Below are 13600 nucleotides of genomic sequence, written 5' to 3' on the forward strand. Positions count from 1 at the left end.
CTCTTCTCTCGGCAAATTATCTCATTGATGAGCCCGACTACGTAAATGGAGGGAAGTGACGATGATGACCATGTTCCTTGGATGATTGGCGCCTACCCTCTGGATAATCGGCCAAAAGTCGGACGAATCACACACACTTGAATTATTATTATTATTGATATTAGAATAACTTAAATAGTAACAGAGGTTACACATGCAGTTGTAATGAAGCGTTAATTAGGATGAATCCTAAGCTAAGTTTGTACTTTTTTGCGTAACTTCCCAATGACCAAAGACCTTCTTAGAATGATGACGTAATGTGGAATTATTAGCACTTACTCCTATGAGGATTGTGTGTTTTTGGAATCGTCATAGCACGCTCAAGGTCGTGGCGCATGCTGTCGTAGCTTCTTTTTTTTTTTTGCAATCCCACCAGTTGTGGCTTCGCTCGTGATTGGCGGGTTGAAAAAAAGTATGCGTTAATCGATTCGCGATACCATAAATTCTGGTAATGGGATCATCCGTTGATTACTTGCAAAAGCACTGCCAGCCCCTTCAATGGACATTAGTGCACGAGCAACAAAGAAAGTGAAAATAGCTAACGCACCTGCTCCGTGTCGTTCCAGTGATTGTTTTCTTTTATATCCCGTTGCCGCGGTTCACCATACTCCTTTACTAAAAATCCGAAATAAACATACTGTCATTCGTTTTTCAATGCTCTTATAGAGATGGTGAACAAATTGGCGGGTAAGGTTTTCAGGTATTGATAGCTTCTGTTGACTTATCGAAGATAAGGTCAAAAGAAAAAAAAATATGTAGCTACAGTTTGATTAATCTGAAACTGATTTAAAAGGCCCATAAACAGCCTCTGAAACCGAAAAAAAAGAAGTGAGTGCTTTATACTCTCCCGGCGTTTTCCCGCTCTCAAGGCACAAACCATGACGTCGGCCGTTTGTTCACGTGACGTCGAGATGAAATGAGCTCTCTAGTGGTAAAAATATGAGATATACCTGCTGTGCATTGCTTTGTAGCCCGCTTTGCCATGCAGTCGCATGCCCTTTCTGCCTTGTATGGCATGACTATCATGCGCGATCAACTGATTCTTTTTTAGCGTTTGCGACTGCGTAAGCAGAGGTAGCAGCGTTTAGTCGAATGACGCAAAATCTTAGCTGGCTGAACGCTTAGTGTTCACATTCTGTGTGCTTCAAGATAAAAGCAAGGTGCGGGGAAGAGACAGCGCTTGTGGAAAGGGTAGCGAACACAAGGAAGAAACGACAGCCTTTCCTTTGAACCACGACCTACTGTATTTTACTGACCTGCCCAGCGAGCGAAGCGTCAGCAAGCCCTTTCTGGTAATGGTGCCTGCCGCTATGCGCTTTGTGGCGCTACAACTTACCCCTTCCGCACCGGTTGCTGGCGGCAAAAACATGGGCCACCGCGATTTTTTTTTTTTGTCGTCTGCTCGCGCGACGCTGGGAGAAAAGCAGAAATGTTTGCGCGTGCATACACTCTGGACGATTAAAAAACTGAATAATATCCTATTTTTTAATAAAATTAAACGTATAATAACGATATTTTGCTACCGTCTGTTCGTGCCCAGCTGCGACAGAAGCGTGCAGGTAGGTTCAGTTTGTACACCAGCGAAGCGAGGTTTCTTGGTGCAAATGAACCATCACGAATAGTGTGCTGCGTGTCTTTCTGCGAATCAAGGCAAGGAAAGACTCCTGATGTGACTTTTCATGAGTTTTCAGTGACCGAGGTCCGTGAAAAATGAATCGAGGTGATTTCTAGAAAGGATAAGTCTGCTCAATTAGGCGTTGTCTGGCATGCCGAAACTGTAATGTGTTGTAAATGACTACGTGTCTCTAAAAGAGTAAGATGCTGGGCTGGTTGGTGGTGCATGACAGACTGAGACGCATATTAGCGCAAAAAAATGTAAACCGACAAACTCAAGAAAGTAAACGACCACGCGCTATACTCACAACTGTTTATTAGCAAAGAAAAAAAAGGAAAGATGACAAGAGTGCACCCATCAAAGCCATGTAACTACATGTGGTTATGCAACTAGGTTATCAAACACACCCATTGTGGGAAGAAGCAGCTTCTTCGAGATTGCTTTGGTAGCTTAATTACATTACCAAAAAAGAGCAGAGATTGTTGCATAAGTGAATATATATCCTGTGTCGCGTAGTTCAACCCCGAACTTGAAATTATGTGCTACCGCGTCTGATATAAACGTGTTAGTTTACCCATCTACGCACATGCATGACAAAGGGGCATATACGTGAAACTTTTTCTCCTAATGAAAAGTTGTGAGTAGCGCGCTTCCTTGTCTTCTTTCTTGTGGTCATCCGTTTTCTTTAGTGCGAATGTATCTCAGCCAGTTACGTGGGTCACATGGTTATACGAGGTGAAGTCATACGCTAACTTTATAACTGTATTTTATCCACTTCACCATCATAGTATAGACTTCTAACTGCATAATATACTCCTTCGAAAAGAACAAGAAGTTTTGAATTTTATCCACAATAATTCACTGAATGTTCATCTTCTTCCTTTCAAGGTGCTGACAATGAAGTTTGGCTCGCAAATGAAAGATCGAAGGTGTGCAGGGTGCACTTTGCTTCAACCGACTATAAGCCGGAACTAAAGATAAAAAGACTGAAAGCGAATATTGTGCCGTTAGTGTTTCCACACTACCGAAAGTACATGATGCCGCCCGTGGCAAAAGTCCGCTGCACCTTGAAACGTTCAAATGTTCAGGAGCATGGACCCTGCCTAAAGGAAAAAAAGGTAACTAACAATGTTTAATGCTTGACGTCTCCCCTGGCTCTTGCATACAAATTGGATCAATAAAAACGAATTTCAAGGAAAGGCGTATAACAGAACGCAATTTTTTAATGCAGGAAAACAACAGGTTCAGCCCCGGCGCAGCAGAGCTTGACATCGAGCGACATGTCATCAGTACCAACGGCAGACAACTGCGGGACCATCCGCAGATGTTATGCACCCTCCCATCGAATTTGAACACACAGAATCACCTCAAACTGCACATGGCGAGAAAGACAAAAATGACCGACGCTTCTTGAGCACGCAAACAACCATAACCAGCCAGATGATTCGCCGTGTGATGACTTCCGCAAAATCATTGCGCCGGAAATGCAAAATCATGGCAAAGAAAATTGCTGATTTAAAAGCACGAATAGCAAAGCTGAACCATGAAGTTGCAGAGGTTAAGCTGCTCTCCAGAAGAGCAAACGCTGCAGTCTTGCAGGTAAAGTTGTTTGTTGTTGTTTGCCTGTTGGTGCTGTTTCGTTTCAAAAGAGTTGCAGAGTTTCTTTCATTGATCATTCATGTACCTGCGATCTACATTTGCCATTTGAGACGAAGGTATTTATGCGCAAAATCATCTGTATTGGTTTGTTTTCTATGCGCGCTGGAAGCCGCAGCCACTGCCAATTGTCGTAGTCCTTGCCCTTTCTTGCCCAGACAGTAAATGCGAGCCAGCTGAGTGTATACGCCAACGGTAACAAGTCTACAATTTTATACGCATATAGCTGGTATCATAAGGTAAATAAAAATTTCGTGGCCAGCATTTATTACTACCTGTCTCTGTCGTCACTCTTTCTTGTTTTGCACGCTGATACATGTGTTTGTATCTGATTTGCGGTTATATTTGAAAAATAATGCACTGAAATGCCAACTAAAATGCAAAAGAAAGTTCTCAAAGTCACATGAAATAAAATGATTCAAGATACCCGCCACATTTACTCAATGCATGATGAAACTGTTCTCGAACCGGCGGCAACTCATGCATCACCATGCATCTACCGGCGCTCAGCTGGGGTGACTCGAGCGCCCTCTAGACGGTGAAGTTCGGAATACAAGCCGGCGCAGGCAGCTCCGTAGACCACCGCCAGCTGGGCAGGTCAGGAGTACAGTAGGGCGTGCTTTGAACCAGGGGCGGTTTGAGGGCCCATTAGGCTTTGTCGGGAACATGTCAACGACAGACGATGAACCTTTATAAACACGCAACATAAGCGTCTAGCTTATACCCCCGTCACACGTGGCAAATTAAGTACACCTTGAGCGAGTGTACTTAACTCATGAAGTGTCATTTTGGCGGTTCGCTGCTACACGAAAAAGTGAAATTTGAAAATGATGGCAGTGGCAACTGACGGATTTGTAGTGCGACATATTTTTGTTATTCTGACGCCCCTGTCATCGCCGGACCACGTCGTCTTTGTGGAAGTAACATCGATGGCACACAGCTTCGCAAACGACGACACAGAGACTCGCCTATACATGTGCAAGTTGTGCCTGGAAGTAAGCAACGCGCCGGACGCAGCCATTGCACAGCATATGCTGCCGCATGCCTCTAGCGGACGTGACTGCAAACAAACCGAGGGTGAGAGTAGCGAGGTTTTTTGCAGTACAATGACTTTATTACATGCCAATATTCTCTATAATGAAAACAATGGTTTAAAAACAGTATGAGTGCCGCTTGATAACAGCGTATTTCTGCACAAGTCACTCGTATCCAGGTTATACACTTCGTCGCAGCAAAGTGAGGTTTGGGAACACACTTGCCAGCAATAGCACTTTGCAGCGAGTGACCCTGATTTCTAGAGTGACAGCGCGCAAATGACACTCGCAGCGAAGTGTACTCGCGCACAGTGCACTTAAGCTAGCACGGGTGACAGGAGTATTGAACTCGGCGACGTCGTTTCGCTGTAATGATGTGGTCGAGTCAACACAACAGGGTGACTGATCAGCTTACTGTGTCACTGATTATTATAGGTAATGACAAATTTCACAACTTTATCATATCGAAACACAAATAACTATTCAAATATGCTATTTGCTAATTCTACACGTACCTTTTGAGCATGAGGTGCATTTAGCTCCCATTGTCGGCGGCTTTCAGATGACCTTAAGCAAAAAGCCAGCTCCGTTATCCGGGTAGCGAGATGCCCGGGTGATCTCGTTTAGAACGAGATCATCTGGGCATCATCGCGAGAACAAAACGACATTTCCGGCCAATCCGTCAAAAAAAAAAATAATAATAATAATAATAATAATAATAATAATAATAATAATAATGCCGTCTTTGGCTGCCAACCCTTCGTGCAGGACTGCATTACATGCGCTAGTCACGGCTCCTTCAAGTTACAAAAATATTGCTTCAGAGCTCTTCTTAATGCTTGTTTGCACTGCTACTTAATATTTTAACTGCCATTTGTAACTTGACGCCAACCCATCTGTGTACATCAGAGCGCCTGCTGTCTTGAGTTGCCTTCGACGAGTTTTTGGTCTACAGTCAACTGCGCGCGTCTTAAATTCACGCAGAACCCGAACACGGAAATCTTTCTATGAGAACGATGAGAAGTTGATTCATTCATATATTCGTGCCCATTTTTTCGTTTTGAAGCTATGCCAACGTCCGCCAGAACGCTCATCGCGTCTCAATATGTTCTCATGGACATGACATTGTGCCCTACACCGCTTATTCTCTTCCTTATTACACACCATAAGACCCCTCCTCACTGCATTTCTTGACCAAACACCAAAGCCGACTTTAATCCTGTCTTTTTACACTGTCCTAACAAACCGAAGCCCTCGTGGCAAGGGTCAGAACACCAAGAGCGATGCGGGTACGTGAATGTACAGCTAGCCATCGGAGCTACAAATACGGACAGTGCACTGGGCCAGAGGGGTCACGAAAATTGATTGATTGATTGATTGATTGATATGTGGGGTTTAACGTCCTAAAACCACCATATGATTATGAGAGACGTCGTAGTGGAGGGCTCCGGAAATTTAGACCACCTGGGGTTCTTTAACGTGCACCCAAATCTGAGCACACGGGCCTACAACATTTCCGCCTCCATCGGAAATGCAGCCGCCGCAGCCGGGATTCGAACCCACGACGTGCGGGTCAGCAGCCGAGTACCTTAGCCACTAGACCACCGCAGCGGGGCGCGAAAATTGCGAGGGGTCGCAATTTAACGGATAAGTTTGAGTGCCGTCGTATTGGGCTGTTAGTCATTGTGTTTTGTATCTTTAACAGCTAAACAAACAACGTTCCTGTAGACGCATTAATTTGGTTGGTATGATGCACACGCTTTTCCATAGCCTTATTAATGAATGTCGCTATACAAAAGAAAACAAGAAGGCTTAACAGCCCAAGATGGTGGCGCCCAGTTGCTTACAGAAACTAGTCTTAGGGTCCGTAACTGTACTGTTTCCTTTTTCTCATCAACCAATCTCCTCTCACATGAGTTTTCGTGAATCAGTAAAGTCGTTTTCACGCCTACCATTATTCTTCTCAACGCTACCAGAGATGAGCTACGACGGTGCGGCGGTGTCACATAATGAAATCGCTTAGTTAATTGGTGCGCAAACACGAACATACGTATGCAGTTCACGATAGCGTATATGAGCGCGAAAATGCGTTAACTCTACCCCCGCGCGGTTTTATTGCCGGCTGTGGTTTGATCTAGACATGCAACTATACTGCTGTCGTATAACTACACTGCTTAAACTACGACTAAGCACACAAATTCCAGATGTCCACCACATACCATGACGGGTTTATTTTTCGTGCCTCCTAAACGTGAACTTATTTCGCCTTCTCCCTTCACCTCACAAGCCCCTCCTATGCAAATTGGGAGCCTAAATTTATTTTATAGTTTTTAAATATGCTTGCGAGCTCAGACTTGTCTCGCGCAAACGCTATATAGATGCCACATCTTTGGGGCCATGCGGACATGAGGGCCGAAAGGTAGGTGCTCGCTTGCTCGTTCGTCCTGTGGCTAAGGGCAAACGAAGGGCATCTATAGTAAACTGCAGTGCATACCGTGACAGCCCAATGAATGAACAATAAGGTCTTCTGGAACAAGGCACAATCATGTGAACACGAGGAAGCAGTCGTGAATTTTTCAGCGCCGCGCCACGTTCTTGCCAGTCATTTCCACATCCCCCTTCTGTTTCTCCCGCCGTGTCTTCATATAGTTCTACCTTCTTATACTTTTATTTTAGCATTTGCCTGTTTGCTGTTTGCTCGTTCTTGTCTCGCTTTTTTGTTTACACGGCGTATGAACGTGCAACGGGAGGTGTGGAGTCACCAGAGCGGGTCAATAATGGAGTTCTCTTGTCCTCATTTTTTTTTTATCCACACCACAGTTTGTCGTGCCTCAAACTTACATCCGTCATATACTAGTTCACCACCGGCAATTCAGAACTAGGAGGTTCTTTTTGTGGCCATAGAGATTCTCCTCGCGTGATCAACGCATACTATTTTTAAAGGCGAAAACCTTCCGAAAAGGAAAAAAAAAATGCCGTGTCCGGCGTTGGAAACACGAACGGTACCAATATTACTTTCTGATACGTCACGTTGCGATGTCATCCCGACGCAGCAAGCCTCTGCGGTTCCTAACGTCATCAATGATGTCTTGTCACGAGGTCATCACGTGGCATCGTCGCTCGGTCAAAAGTGCGTTGATGCCGGTGGAAGTGCCACACCGCGCGAGTTGCAGAAAGCTGTAGGAGGCAGGCAGTATGCGACCAACTGAGAACGCCAAAGCTCTTAAAACGAATACGAAACAAACACAGGTGTAGCACTAAGGGGACAAGGATGGCAAGGCACATTTGACAAAAATAAGTTCTTATATTCTTATATTCATATTCAAATAAGTTCTTATATTCAGTTCTTATATATGGTATATATATATATATATATATATATATATATATATATATATATATACAATGACCTTTATGTTGTATGAGACCGCACCATTACAATGATTCACTGTCACAGACGAAACCACACAACATCTCTTGGTTGGCACCACTCTTGCATTTTACAACGCCTCGTCGCTGTCTTCTTGTGCTTGCGACTTTTTTCCAGCAAACTAGCAATTGGTCCTGCCAACCACCATGCACAGTCCACGATGCCACGTGTTTTAGTTGATTGCATTACTTTACCATTACGGAGCACTATAGTATATGTTCATCACTGCGGAAACCGACGATGACCCTCCGTTCTCAGCGTCGCTGAGGAGACTGAGGGCAAATTTTTCGGTCTTGGCACTCCCTATGGCACTCCCTACCTCACCCTGAAGAACGTAGAGGTAGAGAAGCTGCACATCATGATTCGTAAACCACCGAAATCGCTTTAGTGCTCCCATTCAAGGCTTCCACTGTGAAACTACTGAAGATGGGCGGGCACAATGCCTGGCAGGAACTAGCTGAAGCATACAGAGCTATAGCAAGCTAGAACGGCTAAAGCTCTCGCCCACTGGAAGATCAGCGCTACAACGGCTGAAATGTAAAAAAAAAAAACTTTTATAGGCGACACAGACGCGTACCGAAAAGAAGGGATTGCGACAAACTTCCGCGAATCCTTCTGTATTGCACGAATCCCGCGTAATATGCACCCCACACATCACAAGGAAAAAAGGCAGGCACGAGTGAATGCTCCACGACGAAATCACAGCCAGGATCCGGACGCCATATATACAGACGCAGCCAAGTATCCTGGTAGACACGCCTATAGTCTTTGAGCGTCGTTTATTCTCGGGGCGAAGAGCTCACATCCGCTACAGTACTCACCCGAAGCCCAGAAACTGCAGAGGAGGCGGCAATTGGCCTAGGTACCACAACGTGCCTGGGTGCAGATTCTCATGCAGCCATACGAAACTACAGCAAAGGTCGTGTTTCTACACAAGCAATCCAGATGAAGCACCGAAGTACTCCGATCCCGTTCACCTGCATGACAAGGGTTCCTGGGCACGAATGGCTGGAGGGAAACGAGGCGGCTCACGCCGCGGCCCGCGATAACGCCTACCGGGCTACACTTTCCCGCTTTCTAGACGCCAGAACTGCGTACGCGCAGGCTAAGTCTGTACATAGCACTTACTCTGCAATACTGCAACACCATAGGCTGGCGCGCAGAAAGTATCTACCACCACACTCGAAGCTCAACAAAGAGGACAGCACCATACTGAGAAGACTGCAGAGCACACGGCATACTAATGCACCGATTGTACCAAACATTACATTAATGTGTTTGCCCGATTTGCGCCGTACCTGACATGTTGGCCCACCTGATCCTTGAGTGTCCATGCAATACACATACAGACCTATCGCCTCCACCGAATACCTGCGACGCTGTTCAAGAAAACGAACACTTTCTCGAAACGTGGGAAGCCAAGCTCGCCTTGGAGGACCTAGATTAGGAACGACGTCTCGTCGCCAGGGCTAAGGAGGAATCGAAGGCCAGAGGGTTCCTGGAATGAAGAGACATCCAACCAAGGTGGACGCGGAAACCCCGCTACACAGTTTTGAAAAATAATCGTTTATTCCTTCTCCTCCTTGTTGGCCCGATAGGTTTGCGTAGCCCGAAGCAACTTTCGACACGTAGCGCACACGTTTTAGTGACCGATCTCAGTCGTGGATACCTAGCACTTCCATCAATTTGTCATGAACGAAACCATACAAGATCTCTTGGTTGGCACTGGTTGGTTGGTTGGTTTCCACATATCTTGGCACCACCCACTCCAGGGGATGAATCGGACGGTGCCATGCTTGGTGGCGATGTGAATTGAAAATTTCGAAAACTTCCAAGACGCCACTACTCCTGTACATTTTATTAAACAACACGCCATTGTCTTCTTCGGCGATTACGCGAAGCTCCTTTCAGTTGTATAAAGGCCGTGGCAATGTATTGCAAGCAGCTGAGTAATCTAACCGCATACTCATTATCTGTAAGAATCAAATCGTGCAAATACATTCAGGAATAGATACACGTTTCGGTAGTTCTTTTTCCTATATCTGTGAAACATAAGTAACACTGATTGTTCAAGCTTGTTTCACTAACGCTATAGAGAAACACACCCCTTATCTTCAGGTGCCTCAGTGCACGCGCCCCCGCTGAGCGGAGGAGCTGGTATCGAGGCGCTCTACCCTTACCCGCTGCAGTGAGCCACCACGCGTTAAAGTTGGCCTGTAATTACCCCTTTGATGATGTTTTGGAGCCTCATAAGAGCGAAAGTTGCAGTAAAAGCATGCTTCAGTCGCACATCTGAGACAGCAAGACCTCCGAACGTAATTTTTTTTTTGGCACTTCTGCAAATTCGACATTTTATTTGCGCTAGTCATTACTATTCCTTTTTCGCACAAAAGTTGTCAGTTGGTGCTTGGCACTTTTTTACTGCCTCCTGCGCGCAACTTGTCTATAAGAAGTAAAATAAATAAAAATCAAACTAAACAGATATTAAAAACGAGAAAAGGAAAATAACGATAACATGAAAACAAAAATTTAAAATACGACATTAAGGTTGTGAAAAATTCGAAAATGGGGCGTGGTTTTCGGAGCCGACATTTCGACAAGCGGACTCGTATGTTTCAGAGCTGCAACTGTTTTCCTAAGCGCTCGAGTTTAATACAAGCGCTAATTTATTGTATTCAGTATCCCTTAAAAGGACAACATATGGTTGAAATTTCTAGAGCTCTCCACTACGACATGCCTGGTGTTCCTGTCGTGAATCTCGCACGTAAAATCCTTAACGGTATTATTAAGTTTGGTTGCTCCAGCGGAATCTGCCTGGAAGGTTATTTAGGAGAGAGCTGTCAAACGATAAGCAGCGCGAACATTCATGAAGCGAAGACATGCAGAGCAGTATCACGGTGCTAAACTCTACACGAAAGGAAGGTAAACTTTACCAACGGCAAAATAACGCTGACTTCGTGATCAGACCAGATCAAAGAACTTTATTAAAGGCCTTGCTAATTCGTTGGATGGGCCTTGATTATGCCTCAGTTTCATGGTTTCAAAGTTATATTTGATTTGCCTATGGTCTATTTTGGCGATGTAAATTAAAGATTTTCAAAATTTCTAAGGTGTTACTTTCGTGTTTTCCTTACAATTCAATGTTGTCCGTCTTTGCCAAGAAAGCTAATCAGGTGGCTTCGAAAAAACGCCTCTAAAATCTAACTGACGCAAACAAAGGTAAACGTTCATTCAGTCAGGAGCTACGTCTGACGAACAGAGATGAGGAAAAGGAGAAAAACAAGAGAAAAAGCTCTGAAGTCTAAAGAAAAAGATATAAAACCTTCTTTTTATTTCCACCATGATATATCTAACTCAAGATACGCCAGTTTCACATGTATCACCCAACAGATGTGGCCTGACCACGTCCGCAACCACTAGGATGATTTTGCGACGAGAATCAATGCACGCATTTGTGCGGTGCTCGAGCTTCGCGTCCCTATCGAAAATCCCGGCGGGCAATGGCTAGAAAAAGGTGTGCCAGCGTTATTTTGATGCGTGCTTGTTTTCTTTTTCGTGGGTCCTGTCGGTGCCTGAAAGGTAGGGAAGCTATGGTGCACCACGGAACGTAGCAACCGACATGTCGTTGACAGACATCTCCACTCGATCTGGAGCAGCATTGACGAGATGCTTGATCCGTGGCCGCAAACAACCACTCGTTGACGTACGAGCGGCCACAGCCTTCGCACAGCGGCCAGAAATTTCCGCCACAGGGGGAGTCCTGCGGATTAAAAGACAAAAGCTGCAGAACTTGTCCTGTGAGATAGCCAAATAAATGCCATTCGAGCTAAAAACAAAAAGACTGTTTGAGTTGCATTTTCATAATTATACTGATTGTATATGTAAAGTCGGTTAAACTATATATCCACACCTGAAAGCTTTCTCCAAATTATGAAAAAGTCCTAGCTAGCTTAAGGCCTACGCTTACACTTCCTACGCAAAATCCCGATCAGAGGTATCAAAGCAGCATAGCACACTGTAAACGAAAACTGATATGTGGGGTTTAACGTCCCAAAACCACCATATGATTATGAGAGACGCCGTAGTGGAGGGCTCGGAAATTTCGACCACCTGGGGTTCTTTACCATGCAACCAAATCTGAGCACACGGCCCTACAAGATTTCCACCTTTATCGGAAATGCAGCCGCCACAGCCGGCATTCGATCCCGCGACCTGCGGGTCAGCAGCCGAGTACCTTAGCCACTAGACCACCGCGGAGGTGCGTAAACAAACATCAGCCTCGATGGGAGTTTTCCCAGCGTGTGAGCCCTCAAAACTGCGATGCCCCAAGAATTTACTCTTTCGTAGGGGAGTGAAGTCGGCACATGACATTGTAAAGCCCCTTGCTTAATGGTGGAGGTCAGAACGACATGGCCTTTAAGTTAAACTCCCCAAGGAGGTCCAGGCCACGTGGTTAAAAGCTCCCTGCGGAAGTTAAAAAAAAACATTTTTATTTATGACGCGCGCGCGCGCGCGCGCGCGTGTGTGTGTGTGTGTGTGTGTGTGTGTGTGTGTGTGTACACGGCGAGCACGCCGAGCCTTGTGTGGGTCACCGTGTGAGCATCTGTCGACCGACAACGAAATTATCAGTGCGGCGAAGATTTACAATGGCCGGTTGCGTCAACGTGTCAAGGTCTTTCGCACCGTTGAGCCACGCAAAACCTCGGTCCGATGCCTTACCGAAACGCCGCGAATACCTCGCTTCGATGTGCCCAGTTACAGAGAATGGCGAAGAATAATTTCAGTAGTGACAAAAATAAGCTATTGTGTCACGGCTGCCTCTGAAATTTCACCACCTAAGGCATCGAAGCGATATGAAGTAGGCTTCGCTGGACGTCGGCAGCAATCTGGCCGGTGTGAGAGCTGCGCCAGTGACGCGATGGCCAGACAACCGGCGACGGGGGCTCCTTAAAGTGTCTCCAGTGGCAGTGAGAAAGGCTCGCCACGGCGTCGGTATCAAGCCGGCGACTTAGCGAGATCGCACTATACCGCCGCAGCCGCCGTGGCGAGTTCTACGAGCTCGCACCGGTCGCCAGGGAAGCAAAGAATGTATGTCACAGAAAAAAATAAGGGCTGCTCCAAGGAATAACAGTTTCATATCTTTCCTCTGCACAATGCAACCACGGATGTCAAACGATTAACGCGAAGGCGAGCGCCGATTCGAGGCATGAGGCACACAGAACTAGCACACAGCCGCGCATGCACTGCATTTAACAGGAACCAACTGCGAACCGTTTCGTTCGTTTAGGTCTGTCACTTTGTAGAATGAGGCGCAGTTCGCGTTGAGAATTTCTGACAAGCTCTGTGGGCGAAAACCGAATGAAACGAAAGTGAAAACAAGATGCGCGCGGCAATATCCTCGGCGATTGAAGCATGGCTACGCAGTGCGAGCGGCGCGCCGTGGTCAGGGTGAGTGTTGTAATATTACACTCTAAGCCAAAAATGGCCGAAATGGGAGCAACGGCTGTTTTTACTCCTTAAGACCGACTGTTACTCTCAGAAAAGACCAAGCGGAACAAGATGGCCGACTTGTTCGAGAATGGGGGAGCAACTGTATTCATCTTAAGTTTGTAAGGGAGCAACGGAAGGAGGAACCGCTGTAAATGCTCTCGTCACGCAACGGTTACTCCCCGGCAGGACACCGCACACAAATATGCATGCCGCCCACATTGATATTCATGGGCCAGATTATTGTTTGTTCTGTGTGCCAAACTTCACCAAACCAAAACAGTGATTTATTTTAGCATCCGTAGATAATAAGATAGCAGCGCTGGCTGAACACAGAAG

At 45.8% G+C, this 13600-nt stretch overlaps 1 protein-coding gene across 2 annotated transcripts in view; it reads right to left on the reverse strand.

Moving 5' to 3' along the window:
• Positions 1–11081: 11081 nt before the first annotated feature.
• Positions 11082–13600, reverse strand: part of LOC119170394 (putative RNA-binding protein 19) — a 100944-nt gene continuing 98425 nt past the window's right edge. For both annotated transcript variants that reach the window (XM_075890389.1, XM_075890388.1), the window contains exon 28: positions 11082–11534. The gene's annotated coding sequence lies outside the window, so the exon portion shown is untranslated. The remainder of the gene's footprint in view (positions 11535–13600) is intronic.

Source organism: Rhipicephalus microplus, chromosome 3, assembly GCF_043290135.1.
Source record: "Rhipicephalus microplus isolate Deutch F79 chromosome 3, USDA_Rmic, whole genome shotgun sequence".
NCBI lineage: Eukaryota > Metazoa > Arthropoda > Arachnida > Ixodida > Ixodidae > Rhipicephalus > Rhipicephalus microplus.